Source organism: Mustela lutreola, chromosome 16, assembly GCF_030435805.1.
Source record: "Mustela lutreola isolate mMusLut2 chromosome 16, mMusLut2.pri, whole genome shotgun sequence".
Classification (NCBI taxonomy): Eukaryota; Metazoa; Chordata; class Mammalia; order Carnivora; family Mustelidae; genus Mustela; species Mustela lutreola.
The window spans coordinates 29,139,887-29,158,060 of record NC_081305.1 but is presented as its reverse complement, the minus strand read 5'-3'; the positions used below and the strand labels follow the sequence as shown (position 1 = coordinate 29,158,060).

The following is an 18,174-nucleotide window of genomic DNA, read 5'->3' as shown; positions in this document are numbered from 1 at the left end:
GGTGGGGATGTTGAGCAACATGCTCCCTGTAGTAACTCCTGGCAGTTCCCCAACACGCTACACATGCCGTTCCTGTCAGATGCAGCAATTCCATTCTGAGGCACATACGCCGAACTGTCAGAAGCAGGTGCTCGATCAAAAACTTGCCGCAGACGCTCCTTGCAGCTCCATTCACGGGAGCCGCAAGGTGGAAACAATTCACGCGTCCATCGGTGAATGATGGATAAGGAGAACGTGGTCGATCCGTACAATGAATGAAGGTCTGGCTCCTGCTACAGCCTGGAGGAGACTCGAAAATATCATGCCGGTTAATAAGAAGCCAGACTCAAAAGACCGCATGCTGTATGATTCCCTTTATTTTTTTTTTAAGATTTTATTTATTTATTTGACACAGAGAGATCACAAGTAGGCAGAAAGGCAGGCAGAGAGAGAGGGGGGAGCAGGCTCCCCGCTGAGCAGAGAGCCCCATGTGGGTCTCGATCCCAGAACCCTGAGACCGTGACCTGAGCCAAAGGCAGAGGCTTAACCTACTAAGCCACCAAGGTGCTCCTGTATGATTCCCTTTATACAGAAGGCCCAGAATGGCTGAATCAGAGGCTGGGGCCACCGGGAGTGAGTGTTTTCATGGGTTACCATTTGGCAAAAGGATAAAGTTCTGAAACTACAAGGTAATGCCCCTGGATCATCTATGTACTCAAACACGGATAAAAGCGTAAATTTTTTGTTTCCTGTATGTTACCATAAAAAAAAAAAAAAAAAAAAAGGTATGTGTCCTTGGATTAATACCTCCTCATTTTCCCTTCGCATTCCCTCCCCCCCCATTCCTGGCAACCACAACTCTATGAGTCTTGCTATTTTAAATTCCACATATATGTCAGATGGTGCAATATTTGTCTTTCTGCATTGGTCTTATTTCCCTCTAGCCTAACGTCTTCCATGTTCATCCGTGTTGGTGCAAAGGGCAGGATTTTTTTCCTTTTTAAAGGCCAAGTAATACTCCATTATAATTATATACCACATTTTCTTTTGGCCAAAGGGCACAGAGTTCCAAATACACAAGAATGAGTTCTAAGGGTCTGATGTCCAGCATGGGAGCGAGAGTCAGATACTATTTTGCATACTTGCAATTTACTAAAAGGGTGGATTTTGATTTAAATCTCAACACACACACACACACAGGCACACAAATGGTAACATTGTGGAGGCTTGATTTTTTTCCTTTTTTTTTTTTTAAGACTTTATTTATTTATTTGACAGAGAGAGAGATCACAAGCAGGCAGAAAGGCAGGCAGGGGGCGGGGAAGCAGACTCCCCACCGAGCAGAGAGCCCGATGCGGGGCTGGATCCCAGGACCCTGAGATCATGACCTGAGCCAAAGGCCAAGGCTCAACCCACTGAGCCACCCAGGTGCCCCTAAAGGCTTGGTTTTGATGATCTTTTCTCAGTACATACGTATAGGAAAACATCAAGTTGTGCATCTTAAATATATACAATTTTTCTATATCAAAGATGTTGCGATAAAGTTGTTAAAGAAACAAGGTTATTTCTCTGAAATGCAAATTTAACGGGGCATCCTCTCGTTTGTGGTCACACCATTCCCAGCACACCGTGGCTCCGTCTTTCTGAAAGTCCCTCCTCACCAGGGCAGCCTCTCTCCTCCTCCTGCTGTCCCTTCATTTGCAGCTGCTTGAGACTCAGCCAGCCTGTTCTTCTTCTGTTCCTGCCTCTCGGTCAGCGGTGACCTTGTTGCCTGGTCCCCTGGGCTTCGCCTGCAGGGAGAACCCCCAACATGGCCGAGAACCTCCTGCCGTGTCTTTTGGACAAGCACAGTGGCTCATCTGGGGGCAGGGGTGGCGGGATTTGAGTTTCCAGAAGCGCAGTTCAACATCCTCTCATCCTCTCCTGTAGATCAGAGCTGCCCCCCCCACCTCCGCTTCCCGCCCCCCCCACCCCGTCTTCATCTTTAATATGAGCAATATCCTCCCAGGCTCCAAGGACGGCAGTGTGCCTTCAAGAGCACAAATTAAAGTGATGCCACCAAGGGCATTAATGGTCTTAGCAGAGTCAACATGGGGAGCATCGTGCATTCCCTGTGTAATATGAAGAGTGACTAAGCACAGGGACTGCCCTTCCAGCCAGGCCGGGGCTGAATGCTGGAGGCTCCCCGGGGAAACTGGTGGGGAGAAGGGAGAGGGGAGGAGCTCCGAGCCGTCAGTCACCCTGCAGTGGCAACCGCTCACCTCCCAGCCCTGGGGGGCTGGGGGACAGAAGGTAAAGGTCAGAAACTCTCAGCAAATATTTGGAAGGCTGTTCCCACGCCCGATGAGTTTGGACACAAGGTAATCCTCTTCTGGAAGGGGCCCAGTAATTCCTGAGCAAATGCCCGGCCTAACTGGTAACTCCGTGGCTGAGCCAGCCCATCCCCCCGGGAGAGAGTCAGGCAGGGAGAAGGTGAGGCCCACTCCCCCAGTCTGAGTTTCGAACGAGAGCACTCCTGATGGTGAAGGCTTGAGTGTGAGACCCGTGACAGTGGGGTATGCGGTATTCTGTTAGCTAGAGCAGCCCGTAGAGGGCATGCATGGTCCACCGCGCCCTGTGCTGGGGACGGGGCTTCAGAGATGAGAGATGTGGTCCTTGTCAGGAAGCCGGACTCTGAGGAGAGAGCAGGTCTGAAGGCTCCTTGAGGATACACGGCGTCTCTGATTTCCCCAGGAGCTAACGCAGTAAGCATTAAGGATGAAGGCACGAATGACTTCTAATTACAGTGGGGCTCGCTATATCATCCCATAGGATTCAGGATGACTTTCCGGAGAAGAACTTAAAGAGAAGTCAGAGAGAGCTGGACAGAGAGGGCATGGAAGGGTAGACCTGGGCAGAAGGAACAGCATGTGCAAAGACTTCAGGCTAGTACCCATCAGGATCCAGGTCTGGAAGGACCTTGTGGGCCCTGGGAAGGGGCTTGAAGGAGGAATCTGCGAGGCGGGAGAAAGGCAGACGAGAAAGGAAAAGACAGCAGGCAGGAAACAGGGGGCCCAGTGAGGAGGCTGTGAAGCGAGTTGCTGGGAACAGGTGCCATTGTATCTTTCTAGTTGAGATGGTTTCCGTTTTGATTCTTCTTCCCCAAGCCCGATCTCTGGGCACCCCACATTTCCAGCACCCGGAATACAGATGCACCCCAGGCAGGTGGTGTGGCTGAAGGAGATTGCAGGCTCCACTACTTGCTGGGTGTGTCCATTTAGGCCAGAGGCTCTGTGACCCCCACCCCCCAGCCTTGGTTTCTTCCTCTGGAAAATGGGTGTGTGACAGCAATCGGCGGAGGAGACAATAAATTGGCACATGGTGAGTGCTCGATTAGGGGAGGTTACTTTACTTCCTCTCATTTATCATCTTGTGGCCGGTTTGCTGATGAGCTGTTCTTGGGATTTTTAGGCAGTGCCCAAGCCCTACGGAAAGCGGGATGGGTTTGGGGGAGAGTTCTCGGGCTGCTTCCTTTCCTTGCAGATGAAGTCCAGAGAGTTGAAGTCTTGCTTCTTGCTGTGAAAAATCACTTTTTTTGTGAAGCACATTTCCTCCTACTATCCCTTCCTTTCCCCGCTTTCCCAACTCATTCTGGTCCTTTCTATGAAAGATTTTTTCATGGGCTGAGAGTCCTGGGACACTCCTAGGCTCATTTTTTAATCAGACCAGGAAGCCGGAAAAAAGGCACCAGATTAGAATCTCTTTGAGGACCAAGGTTAACCAGACCTTTCAAACTCTCTCCTTGATATTACCGAGAAAAGGAGGAGAGATTTGGACCACCCTTCGGGGTTCAAGGTGTGATGGGGACGTGAGTCAGGCAATCGACTCCAGGGAAACATTTTCTTTCACGTGTTCAAATATCTCCTGTTTCATCTTTGGAAATCAATAAATTTAAAATTCTAGGCCATAATTTATCACTGTTCATTTTAATACAATAATAAAATTTTATATTCTTTTCTAGATGAGTTACATGATCTCTCTCTACCCCATTAGTTGTCCCAAGGCTCTGAGATATACCATCGTATAATCCCGGAGGACTGGAATGTCTCAGCCTGGGATAGGTCCAACTCCATCCACTACCATAAACACCCAACACGCTCTCCTTGGGTACAATTTATCTCCTGGACATTTGATAGATTCCCAATGATGCAGGGTATGATGAGCGGATGAAGACAACAGCCATGGGTGCATAATTCTGGAATAGAGTGCTCTCCTGAGAAATGGGAAGGTTCCTGAATTCTCCGTGGCTCCAAAGAGACTAGGGTTCTTTTTTTCCAGCTTGTAGAATTTTTCTATCTGGAGTCTCGGTGGTTAGCAAAAAATGTTTCCATCTTACCTGGAGGGACTTATTGAAGGGGTTTGGTATCATCCTTTGGGCTATGGTCTAGGCCTCATAGGTAATTGAGATGGGAAGCACTTTTTGTGCTTTGCAAAGCCATTGGAGACAGATTCTATGTCAGAAGACATGGCCACGCAAACTGGCTGTCAGAGCCTCCCAAGAATGATGCCAGGAGAAACAGAATGTCAAAGACAATGTCCTGTTCTTCCTCTCTTGAGAAAGAAGCCATCCCCGGGTTGCTCAGGCATGGATGGTGTTGACTCTTCTGTGACACGTCATACACACTGTCGCTAAGTTTGCAGTGATTCCAAACAGGGATTACAGGTCCCACTAAGAAAAACACCCTTTGCTTTTTTTTTTTTTTTGCTCTTATGAACCAAATGGCTTCAAATTTACATAATTAAAATTCTGGTGTCTTTCAGATCCTAACAATGGGTAATTAACATTGTTACTTGTCAGCTGGGAAATAGCTCGGGAGGAGGATATCAGAGCCCAACCGTTTTATTTTGGGCCACATCTCATGGACAATCAGGGCTAATTGAATCACCCCCATCTCTAGGAAAATGAATGAAAGAACACTGAAGGTGGCTAGCCCGGCTCACAGTCCACTCAGGACGGCTGCTTGCTCAAACAAGTCTGCGTGAGATCAGAACCTCAACCCTGCGTCGAAGACAGCAGCCTGACAGTCTAATTTAGAAGCGTTGCTTAAAATCTTAATCAGCGTGCTGAAATTAACAGAGGCGAGTTTCAACACCATGTTTGTTGTTTATGGCTATCAATTTTAATAAACGTTTAAATGTTTTTACAGGTGTGGAAAAAGTCACATCCCAGGGACACCGCTCTCCTCCATTTGTACTCTCTACCAAGAACACACACACACACACACACACACACACACAACCATGTCATCGTCAAGAATGAAGACGTAACATAGTCATCAGAGCTTGGCTGCCTTTTATTTTGTGGTTCCCTGAAAGCTATCTGCGGTCCTAAGCCCGGGCCCATCTTCTCTGCACAAGCGGTATCTTGATTGACACGTCTCCAAATAAGCTTGTGAATAGCTTTCTGTATTAGCCTCAGAATAATTCAGATGTCAAATTATGGCTCGCAGACACCCTGACTCCTCTCGAGCCCCAGGATGAATTTTTTTTAAATATTTGGGAGAAAATATTAAATTTTGTTTGGGTCGGGTCAAAGTTCATATCACTTGGTAATAAACAGCCACAGAGGGTGTTCTCGTAGGGTGGGTGGTGTTGGTTTTATCTTGTGCCATCGCGGCAGGTCAGGCGGACCCCTGGCCAGCCGTCTGGTGCGTGCACGTCTGCAGACTCCCGGCATCGTTGCTGTCTGCCGTGGGTTTGCTTTGGACGGAAAAGGGAAGGAGGAAAGAAAGGAGAGAAGGAGAGCAAGGTGTTCTCTCTCTGTGCGGGACTCCTGGCTGATGGCATCTCTAGATATGCAGCTTTAATTGCTCCTCTCTAGAGCAACCAGGGAGGAGACGTTAGTGACTCGTCTTCATCACCGTTGAAACTGCACAGCCGACCTAGCCCGGATTCCCATCCAGCAAACCATCCAGAAGCATTTCTGGCAAGCGAGAAGGCAAAGCAGTGCCTGCCGCCCTGATAATGACCACTTTTCATAATATTTGTTAGATGCTCTGTAACGTGGGGCTGAGAAAACTTTCCTTATTACTGGCTGTCGGCGCAGCTGTAAATATTTAACCAAGAGTGCTACCTGCTTTGTGCAAAGACTTGCTAATTACACCTGCTTCTCTCTATAATTACATATTGTTGTAAAATTCCATGATAATGACACAACTGTATCTTCCTCATGCGAGAGGTAAATTTATACCAAGGACAGCACTGGAATTTCCATAAGCAATTAGCCTACACATTTACATCCCTGTGTTTTCCTGTGATTTTATTGAAATGAGAGATAATGAATTAAATCCAATTACAGCAAGAAGACAGCTAGCAACTTGATGTTCCTTTCAAACCACAGTTCCACTTCATAAGCAAAGTGCGGAGAAGACCCGTATTCCTGCTGAATACCTTTGAAGCATCCGGTAAATTAGAACTACCAGCCGGGTAGCCCGGACCCTGATAAACAGCCCATAATGGGGACTGGGGTTCGCTCGACAAAATGCTTCTCGAAAAAGATGGGCATTTCGAGTCTGAGGATTGTGAGGGTACTGTTCTTGGCTCGTAGCCTGATTATGAGTAGAACAACTCTATAAAAAATAAATAAGTTTTCCCAGCTGCCGTAATAAAGCCCAAGATAATAATCTGTAGTTCATGGGGTTTGCTGAGGAACATGAGAGACAGAGTCCTAGAATTCGTGCAACAGAGACGAATAATATCTTTATCTTATTATCTCACTAAAATGTGGGCATGCCTGTTCTTTTGGAAATCTTGGCTCACCGGGAGATGTAGAGACACAACCCCTCTCCGGGCTACAAGAAAGCTTTAGATGCTGTCATCAGGGAAACGTTCCACGATCCAGAGCCGCAGTGCCTGAAAAACAGAACAAAATGAGCGGCGTGCAACACACTTTCAAAATACCCCCGCCTCGACATCTTCATGGTTTTCCTTCCCTTTTTCCACACCCCCCCGTCCCTCTCCATCATTTGTCTCCACCCCTCTTCTCCCTCTGCACACAGGCAAGCATCTCAAAACGTCAGAAGCAGGCAAGTGTCCCATCCTTTCACGGCCCAGGGGACAATCACGCGCTGATCTCTGCGTCATTGCAGACACAAACACAATTCCCAGGGTTACAGGCTCTCCGACACAGTTTTAAACCTGATGATGAATTTACTTATTTATTTAATGGTCATGACCATTCCTAGGAACACTTTAGGAAATAGGGAGGTGATGGCATTATGACAGCAGGCGGGGAGAGAGCGCGGAAGGGCAGTGACAGCCCCGTGGGCCAGGGCCCGGGAGCTGATAGGCTGTCCTGCCCAGCCCGGCCAGGGGACTGCTCTGTTCGATTTCCTCTCAGTGGCGGGGCTGGAGTGCGCTCGCCTAATGGTCGGCTGTCGATACAGTAAAAATGCTAACCCGTCTTTACATCTAATCCATTCTGAGAGGGCTCTTTGCAGAAATGGCCTCTTTCATTTCTTCATTTTCACAAAAGCCAATCAAAGAAGATGGACCCGCACGGGCTGTTGGTACAGTGTTTTTGTAAGTGTGTGTGCGTGTTTAAAAAGACACGGTGATTAATTTTGAGACACAGCATTTTGTGTTAAGTTGTCTTTGACGATTTTCTTCCCCGCCTTTTCTTTTTTTTTAAGGGCTGTAAAAATCGATGCTACGCTCCACGACCATCCATCTTTATATAGTAATAAATTAAGTGGGAGGTATTGATATTTTTGACTGAGCTTTTAAAATTTACATACTAATGACAATTATACCCTGGTGAGTGTTGATTTCTGCTGCTGTTTACTGTTTGTGACTGGGGCAAGAGGCGTTTGAGTCTCGCCTGTTTGCTGTGCTGTTCCCTAGGGTCCCTCCATGTCTCAGGTGGGAGACTGAAGTCAGTCGGAAACTGGGTCCCAAGGAGGGGAGCGCTCAGGAAAGCCTTGCTCTCCCGAAGGCGTTCTCCAAGAACTCGGCCAAGGGCAAGGCTGCATGACCTCAGGCTTGGCAATGAATGTGGTGGAACTAAGGTAGGGTTATAGCAAAATACCCCATGGTGGTGGGCAGTGGCCCTTGCCCATGGGCACCAGGCAGGGATGTCCTGTGGGTCCTCTTGTGGTACCAGATATTAACCCTTTAGGTGCCGAATTAAAGGAAGTGAGGAGAGTTCTGGGCAAAAGCCAGGACAACAAGCACCAGGGGGACTGGCAGGGAATAGCTGTTCAGCAACTGGTATAAAATATCCCAATATTTAACACCAATGCAGACTGGGTGAATTTTAGCTCTGGATATGAACATCCTGCCCTCCCCGCCCCACCCCCCACACCACCACCCGCACAGACACGTTTAGAAATCTTGGGGTCACAGAGGCATCATGTGCCCTCTCCATTTTGTAAAGAAAAAGTAAATAAATAAAGGAGAATTTGGAACCCCTGACATGGAGTGTCTGGCTCGCCTCGTGCTTACAAAGAGTTTCTAGTAAATTCTGAGTTTGGGCAGAAACGTCGACAACCACCGCCTGCCCCCCCGCCTGGACTTCTCCCTCCCTTGAGACAAGTGAAGGATGGCTTCTCAACTCTTGGCAAGGGTTTGTTTGGAAGCAAAGACAAAGGCCTAGCAGAGAGGGAATGAAAGGAACAAGGACAGGGACGCCCTATGATTTCCTCCGATGTGACCGAAGCCCTCTGGCCAACCAGAGTGCTAAACCACAGGCAGCTGCCCAGGAAAACTACCCACAAATGGGCATGAAGGCCTCAACTTCATTGAGACAATTATGTCGGGCACCGGGACAGCCTCCAAGCTAACAACACTTCATACGCAGAGATTAATTTGTCACTAATATTGATTGTCGGAGGCCTGTCTCATTCTAGTTAAGACGCCACGAGGCACCAACAGCGGCCACTTGTGCTTGATTTTTTTTCCTTCTAAAACGTCCAGGATGTTGAGGAGGCAACTCCAGGAGGTGCCAGCCCCAAGTTCTGTCAAACTGGATCCAGCAGGGCTGCCCCCGCCGAGGGCAAGGTGCGTGCATTTTGTCTCCATTTTGAAGAGGCAGCCATAAATTATTTGTTTACACACCAGGGTCTGGTGGGTTTTGTTTGTTTGTTTGTTTGTTTACCTCTCTCCCCTCCCTGAGACAGGTCCCCCAGCGGGGCCAGGCGCCAAGCGCAGAGAGGGGCCCGTGGAACTTTCCAGACGCAGCCTTGAAATTGTTATGCAGGATTATCCGAATATGAAGGCAGCTGAAAGCCCACCTTCTCCAGTTTCCCGCGGCGTGGAGACGGCTCGGTGACATCCAACCGTCCAGGAAGTGCCTTTGCAAGAGTGGGCGCAAAGAAAGGACGGAACACAGGAGAGGTGTGCAGAACTCACTTTCATCAGAGGATCGGCTTTCAGGCCGGTTCGGGAGTCCAGAGCGTTATTGTATTACACACGGCAGGGAAATGCGCCTTGCTCTGCTTCCTTCTCCCCCACCCCTCGCCTTTCTTTTCTTTGACTGTTTTCGAAATAAAAGAGTGTTTTCTTCCAAATTGTGCTGGGAGGCAAATTCTTGAACAGTGTAATAGAAAATGTTAGACAATATTCCTTACCGGAGCTATTGACATTTTGGATTGTTGTGACACTTTGATTTTTCTCAAAACATATGGATCAAGCCTGGCTGCATTATTGGACAGGAAGTCCTGATGAAAGGCCTTCCTTTATCTTTCTTTGTCTTCCCCCCCTCTGTTTGTTCATGGCTTTCGCTCTGAATATAATCGTGGTTTTCTTAAAGCTGTCCGGGGAGTCCTTACTGCCTTGCTAAATATTTCATGGCGCACAGCACACCATACCTGCCAACTGCCTCTTATTTGTTGTCAAAAATAAAGGGTTCATCCTTCGGAGCGGGGGAAGAAAAAGAGCGCCGGTTTATTCTATTGTTTTTATTTTAAGTTTCTCATCTGCCCCAAATGCGTGGAGACACTGGCAATCCGGGAGTGGTGCCTTTCATTTTCCGGGGACACGGCTGGCCATTTATTTATTTATTTGCGGCGAGCGCCCTTCTATGATTCTCAGCGCCTGTTTCTTTGCAATTCTTTCCCGTCCTATTTGTTCAAAAGGGAAAAGTTCAAAGCGGCTCCGTCAGCTGAGGGAGAAGCCTGCTGAATACTAACCCTCCAGCGCCCGCCTGCGCTGACCTTGAGAGGGGAGCCCTAAACGGTCCCATGGCCAACCCGCACGTGTGTTTGGTTAGACCAGGTCGGGAGGGGTCAAGGCTCACCTGAGGCCAGCCGAGCCCGGCCCGACCTGCCCAAGCGGCGGGGGTCATGCATTTTTAAAAGGGACATTCTCCGCTCTGAATGGGCCTAATATGGTCTCTGTTTAAAAACCTGTCAGAATCCCAAGCACACACTCCATAAAATATAAATAAGTACTTACTGTTTGCAGATGTTGCTTGTTTTTCATAATGTTTGTATTTGAAGTCTCGAATCCTCACTTCCTGTCAGGTTCCCCCATGCCTCTCTCCTCCTGTTTCTGAAGGAACAAGGGAGAACTTCAGATCGCAATTTCTCAATGAAGACACTTTCTGTCAAGTCTGTCAGCGTCTGTGGTACAATTAGCATTTTTCCTCTCTCTCGGTCTCTCTCTCTCTCTCTCTGTTTCTCCTTCTCTCTCTCAACACAGATTTATTTCTCGCCATTTTGACCGGGGACGTGGTTTTACCTGTCCTGTTGGTGCCTTTGCAAGGGGCTCGCTCAGGAAGATGTGAGATAGATAGATAGATAGATAGATATCATCCCTATCTATCTATCTATATTTTTGATGAGACCCTGAAAAGCAAAGCTGGAAGTCATCAGGCCTATAAGCTGCACACTTAGATTAATTGGAGAGAATCAGGGAAAAAGACCATGGGGAACCTTCATCATCGTTCCTGGGGAAATTTGGAGATAGGGCCTCATACGTCTTTGCCATGTTCATCCTGGGAGCCCCGGTGATAAATTCAGCACAGGTGTCTTGATTCATTTATCTACGTGTTAGGCTGCGTCTGTGCCATCCCGCCCCTGAACCGGACCCTGGGATTCCTACCAGGGTCTTCCTCAGGCCTTTCCCACGCTGCCCTGAGCCCACCCAGCTGCAAAGCCACTCTGCAGAGCCTAGGGGGGGGAGTCCGAGGGGGCTCCATCTCCACCTCTGTGCCCATGGGACCCCTTCTCTGCCTCCTGTCTCCCTTCTGGTTTCCTGCTGGCTACCCCCATGGGGGTGGCAGGTGACAGGGGGGACTGGGCCCCTCTCCTTGCATGACAAAGCCAGCAGGTCATTTATTCCAGAGTCCCCGGTGGCTGGTGCATGTAGGAGAGGAGCGTGGATGTTGCTTGGGCAGCCCTCCCACGATCCAGCTGAACATTTAAATAACCCACTCTCTGGGGCTCCCACCTCGCCAATTTAGAAAAACGATCTGGGAGTGCTCCCCCCATGCACGAGGACCTGCAGAAACGGGCATTTAGGCATGCACTTCTTTATTTACTTTTTGTTTTTTAAACTGTTTATGCAATCCTCTGGTTAAAACGGCCAGCACAGCCCTTGTTCTCCAACCCTGTTGCTTCTTTGTTTAGAAAGTGGTAGTTTAAAAGAGCCCCTCTGTGGGGTCCCCGCTCTGCCTTTCTTCTCAGGTCCCCAGTTCCAAAGCCAGCGTCACTGGAACTGGTGACCAGTTCCAGCCAGGTCACCAGTCTCCCCAAGAACCGAAAGCCGGAAGCCGGCTGCCCCAGCCCCAAATCCCTGTTCAGGATCCAAGACTCCCCTTCACCCACTCGAGCTGGAGATGGATGACGGAGCTGTTCTCCTGTTCTCCTGTTTGCTTTAGTAATAATAGTATGGAAGGCAGGGAGGAAGGAAGGGAAGAAGAGAGAGAGGTGGAGGGAGGGAGAAGGAAGACTGGAGGAAAAGAAGAGACCCGCCAAGCCTTCCCCGTTTCCCCGCGCTTCCAGGGAGGATCCGATGATAAACACGTTCCCAGGACGGGCGGCTCCGTGCTGGAATCAGGTCGGTGGGGCTGGCTTCGTCTTTAAAGCACAGACACCAGAAATCAAGATGAAAATCCTTCGGCCCCAAAGCTTTACCAATTGATACAATTTGAAAATGGGCAGCGGAGAGGCTGGGGAGAAGGCTGACATGATGACTTTTATAATAGCAGAACGTTTAAGGTTCTAGAAATAAAAGGAAGAGAATGGAATCAGGCCCGCTGGTCTCTGCCTGCAGGCTCTCTGAGCTCTCACTGCAAGCTCCCGTAATTATTTCTGCTCTGGCTTTCCCCTCTTTTTTTTTTTTTTTTTTTTCCAACAGTCTGTTTGAAATGAAGCAGAACCGGGCATGGCAAAGCTTATCAGTGTCATTAGCTGACAGGGCGCCCGGCACACCTGCTTTTACTAGCTGCCATTTCAGGCACTAATGCCACAGAGAATGTTGCTTGGGTCCTTATAATGTGTGAAGATTCATTTATTTCACCTTTTGAACCTGACTGACCCCCTGGGCTTGTGTTGGGGAGGGGAAGGAGGACTGGAGAGGGTTTTTTCTTTTTTTTTTTTTTTTTCCCTAGCACTTAGAAGAAGCTGACAATTAGGGGTCTGGCCCTGGGGCTGTTGTTACGATAGAAGCTTAAGAGTGAGGTGGGAGCTTAGCCAGGGAGCTGGGTAGGGCTTGGGCCATCAGGCCGGGGTGGGGACTGGCGGGTGGGGGGCGCTGAGGGGGATGATGCCGAGCCCCCTCCCCCACCCCGTTCCCCCTGGCTGCTGGCTCCCTGGATCTGCGGTGGCCCACGTGCAGGGGCTGCTTTGACATGGGGGGAGGCCCCCTTACCTGCTGAGACCCCCGTCCTGCCTCCCACCACACCCATTACACCTCCGCTATTCACTAGGACCGTGAGAAAGACCTTTAAACGTCGTTTTGCCCTTGGAATGACTTGGCTCTGAGTACCTCGTTTTGTTGATGATGGTCGAGCATTCTTGGCCATCGTGTACACCTAGGAATTCCTGCAAGGGGAGAAATATCTACCCTTCAAACTGCTTTGCAATATAACGGAATTTTTATGACTACTAAACTTAGCCATTAATGAAGTTGCTATAATATTAAGTTTTGCAGGCATTTTAATGAAACTTCTATTAATTTTAATTTTATGGTTTTCTTCTCATATTTTGAAATATGAATATATATATTATATTATGTATCTAATAATATATTATTATTATATTATATTATATTATATTATATTATATATCTAATAATATAATATATATGTATCTCAAACATTTTAATAACCTCTGAAAAGGAAAGGCTGGTGGCTCCTAGGTGTCTGATGAACCTTCCTGCCGTTTCTTTTTCTTTTTTTTTTTTCTTGCTTTCCTTTGATATGGCTTTGACGTCTACATTTTCCCTTTTAGAAGTTTCAGCATGAGGTCTTAGTTTGCTAGGAATAAAAAAGTCATTCTTGTCGGTGGAACTTACACTCTTGGGGTTTTGATTCTGGCTCCTTCCATCCTGTACCTCCTAACTAGTCCTAGAGAGAGTCAGCTATATTCCTCAATCTCTTCCTGGAAACCCGGGCTCCCTTCATTTCTTGATTCTTTCTTCTTTTCGGGAACTTGACTGTACACCTCTGTGGTTTTTGCCTTAGTAGCCGAAGATGAGCTCTTTCCTAGGAAACCCCAGGTCCAGGGAAGATCACCCTTATTGGCCTGTTGAACCCAAGCTGAGTTTTCTAACCTAGAACACTACTGCCGTAGGCATCAGGGCTCTCTTGAACCTTGAAAGCTCATGCTAGAAAAACATCTGTCCCCACCTGTAAAATAGACTTCTTTGCTAACCCCCTGAGTCAATGATTTCAGGGCTTTAGCATCTTTTATGAGGGCATGAGTTTCCAGTGGTTCTGCCTGATACTCTTGGTGGCAAAGTACTCCTGAATTTGTGATGAGATTGATTTTATTTTTAAAAGCTGCAGATTTCCGAGTGGAGCCATCCATCATTTGACTTCTGTCTGAATCCCTTTCCTGGTGGAATTTTATTCCTGCAGACACCGTACAGTTCAGAGTTCATGTACTTGAATTCTAAAGATTCTTTTGGATGAAAACATCTCAGTCCGCAGTCCTGGGGAGTGAGTGTAGCATCATAGAATCTGGGCATGTATATGGCTGCATGGTGAATTAATACTTGTCAGACCTTGTTACTCTGAAATGGCCGTGGCAAGGTAATGACCATCATTCATTTTATTTTATTACTTTTTTTTATTTGATTTCATTTAGGCTTTGGCAAAGGTGAGGGGACCGACTCGTATTTCCTGTTTATGTTTGATATCCAAAGCCCCCCAGGGGAGGGAAGGTGATGCTAGGGGAAAATGATGCAAATTAAAGAGGAAATTTGCAAAGACACCTTGATAAACTAAAAAATGAGAACATCTAGCTTTCACTGCTTGGTCATCCCGATTCTTGGCTCTTGCACTCATGATTAGTGAAGAAGGTCTGAAGAGGGCATGGAGCCCATGTGGCTTTCCAGGTGAGTGGCTTTCTTGTTTGCAGGTGAAATGGTGTTTGGAGGTTTAGCATCCAGAAGCAAAAAAAAAAAAAAAAAAAAAAGCTAAGTTTTCTCTTAGCAGCTGAGACTAGAAAGCCCACCGAATGATGAAACTTCAGGCCTTCATAGCCAATAAATCCTCTCTATGCCTGTTAGAGTACGTGCAATTATGAAGGGAGCCCTCAGTGGGGCATCGTGGGGGTGGGGGTGGGGGTGGGGGTGGGGGCATCCCCTGGGAAAGAGGCCATTCCAAGTGAAGGGAATCTTAATAGCCGGGGCATTTGGTGCTGGGACAAAAGGCGGCGTGGCCTACCGGGCGGGAAGTAACAGTTCAAATCCCACTTCTGGCACTTCCTAGGTATGTGACTAATTTTAAAACAGGCACTTGTGATCTCTGTCTGTCATAAAAATAAAATATTAAAAAAAAAAAAACAACAAGGGGCGCCTGGGTGGCTCAGTGGGTTAAAGCCTCTGCCTTCGGCTCAGGCTCAGGTCATGATCCCAGGGTCCTGGGATCGAATTCCACATCGGGCTCTCTGCTCAACGGGGAGCCTACTTCCTCCTCTCTCTCTGCCTGCCTCACTGCCCACTTGGATCTTTGTCAAATCAATAGAATCTTAAAAACAAAAACAAAAACAAAAACAAACAAACAAAAAAAACCGCAACAAGCCATTTTCTCTCTTATTATAAATCCAATATATATATTTTTTAAAGTTCACTGTGATAAGCGTAGTCACTGTCTGTCACCGTATTACAGTATTATTGGCTAGATTCTCTATGTTGTACTTTTCAACTCCATGACTATTTTAGTTATTTTTTAAAGATTTATTTATTTATTTGTCAGAGAGAGAGAGCGAGAGAGAGAGCACAATCAGAGGGAGTGTCAGGCAGAAGGAGAGGAAGAGGCAGGCTCCCCACTGAGCCGAATGTGGGGCTCAATCCCCGGACCCCAGAATCATGACCCGAGCTGAAGGCAGATGCTTAACCAACGGAGACATCCAGGCATCCCTGACTTATTTATTTTATAACTGGGAGCTGGTACCTCTGAATCCCCTTGTTTCACCTCCTTCCTTCTACTTCCCCTCCAGAAGCCACCAGTTTGTTCTCTGTATTGACAAGCCTATTTGCGTTTTTCTGTTTGTTCATTTGTTTCAGTTTTCAGATTGTACATACAAGGGAAATCGTGTGGTATTAGTCTTTCTCTGTCTGACTTATTTCACTTAGCATAACACCCTCTAGGTCCATTCATGTTATCACAAACAACAAGATCTCATTCTTTTTGATGGCTGAGTAATATTCCTTTGTACACGTAAACCACACCTTCTTTATCCATTCGTCTATTGGTGGACACTTCGGTGGCTTCCATGCCTTGGCTATTGTAAATAATGCTACAATAACACAGGCATGCACGTGTCTTTTTGAATTAGTGTTTTCCTTTGGGTTAATATGTAGCAGTGGAATTACTGCATCATATGGTAGTTCTGTTTTTAATTTTTAGAGCAATCTCCATACTGTTTTCCACTATGGCTGCACCAATTTACATTCCCACCAATGGTGTACAAGGGTTCCCTTTCCTCCACATTCCTGCCAATGCTTGTTATTTCTTGTCTTTTTGGTACTAGCTATTCTCAGTTTTTAAATTTTTTTTTTTAAAGATTTTATTTATTTATCAGAGAGAGAGAGGGGGAGAGAGCAAGCACAGGCAGACAGAATGGTAGGCAGAGGCAGAGGGAGAAGCAGGCTCCCTGCTGAGCAAGGAGCCTGATGTGGGACTCGATCCCAGGATGCTGGGATCATGACCTGAGCTGAAGGCAGCTGCTTAACCAACTGAGCCACCCAGGCGTCCCTAAATTTTTTTTTTTTTTAATAGAAGCAGAAAGAAGAAAACAAAAGCACATCCTTAATCTCATGCATTCAGACAAAACCTACCCTTCATTCTTTCATGGCCATCTTTCCAAATTCTCTCTCACAAATAGATATACACACTTGAGTAACAAAAATAAGATAACACATGGCATCTTATAAGTCCTTCTTTTCTCTTTATGTTCAGTTCTGGACATTGTCAGCATTTTGTAATGGCAGCACAATGTCTCATCTTACAGATATGCTTTATTTACCCAAACTTCTATTATTGAATGTATAGGTTGGTCCAACTATTCACAACTACAAAATGGCTGTGACAAACACTTGTAGCTAACTGTCCACCCAGGTTCAAGATGACTGTATTTCCTTACAGAAAAACTCTTCTAAAGTCAGATTTTTGGACAAAAGGACATGCATGTTTTTCCTTGAATAAACTTGAAATTTATTGAGATTTGTGGATAGGTAGATTCATATGTTTTCTAAAATTTAGGACTTTTGGGCCATTATTTCTTCAAATCTCTCTGCTCCTTTCTTACCCTCTTCTTCTGAGACCACCTTGATGCATATATTAGCCTGTTTAATGGTACCTCATAAGTCCCTTTGAATCTTGATTTCTTCATTCTTTTTGCTCCCCAGACTCATAATATCAAATGACTCCTCTTCAAGTTTGCTATTGTTTGCTCTGCTTATTCGTATCTGCTCTGAACTACTCTTGTGAATGTTCTGAGTCAGTTATTATATTTTTCACCTTCAGAGTTTCCTTTAGGTTTTTCTTTTCTTTCTTTCTTTTTTTTTTTTAAAGATTTTATTTATTTATCTATCTATTTATTTATTTATTTATCAGAGAGCGAGAGAGAGCACGTACACAAGAGTGGGAGTGGCAGGCAGTGGGAGAAGCAGGCTCTCGGCTGAACAAGAGACCAGATTTGGGGCTCGATCCCAGGACCCTGGGATCATAATCTTAGCTGAAGGCAGATGCTTACCCAACTGAACCACCTGGCATCCCCACTCTTGGTTCTTTTAAAATAGTTTCAATCTCTTTGTTCAAGTGCTTATTTTGTTCACATGTTGTTTTCCTGATTTCTTTTAGTTCTTTGTGTTTTCTTTTAGCTGTTAGAGTCTATTTAAGATAGTTTTTTTTTTTTTTTTGGTTGTTTGTTTGTTGTTGTTTTTTTTATATCAGATGGGTAATGTGCCAAGGTCATAAGGTTCAAGGCAGACAAGGTGTGCATACTCAGTCATCATGCTTATGAACTACAAAAGGATGTTAAGACAGTTCTTTTAAAGATTTTGCCAAGTAAGTATGATGCCTGTGTGTTTTCAGGGACTGTGTCTGGAGATTTATTTTGTTTTTTCTTTGTATGCCTTGTGATCTGTTGTTTAAAATTGGGTATTTAAAAAAATCAGCCACCTCTCCCTGTCTTTGCAGACTGGTGGGCAAGACCTTCACCAATTAGCAAGGCAAGTTCTGAGCCTTGGGATCAGCCTCTCATGAAAGTTTGAGGTCTTCTCAGGTCTTTTCTGGACATAAGTCTTTCCTGGGCCTATATATTGTGCCCTACCTGTGACCATTTTTAAATGTCTTCATTTTCCCGAGTCTAACCTCTGTTTCTTCTTGGGCCTTCCCTGCTTTCTTATGCTCCCCAATCAGTAATCATTTGCCTCAGGATTCTGCAGGGGTGTAGTTCCCTTGAATGTTCTTGAATCACACCCACTGCTTCCTGTTTGAGCTCCAGATCAGATGCCACAGAGGCTGGTCCCTCAGGCAGCCTCCCC

The 18,174-nt window shown here is 46.4% G+C and overlaps 1 long non-coding RNA gene and 1 pseudogene across 1 annotated transcript; one reads left to right on the top strand and one right to left on the bottom strand.

Moving 5' to 3' along the window:
* The first annotated feature begins 8,786 nt into the window (after positions 1 to 8,786).
* Positions 8,787 to 9,524, top strand: LOC131818504 (uncharacterized). The gene is made up of 2 exons (XR_009348851.1): positions 8,787 to 9,015; positions 9,215 to 9,524. It is a non-coding gene; the product is annotated as an uncharacterized LOC131818504 (long non-coding RNA).
* An 8,051-nt stretch (positions 9,525 to 17,575) lies between these two features.
* LOC131819034 (small nucleolar RNA U13) lies at positions 17,576 to 17,664 on the bottom strand (annotated as a pseudogene).
* Positions 17,665 to 18,174: the final 510 nt, after the last annotated feature.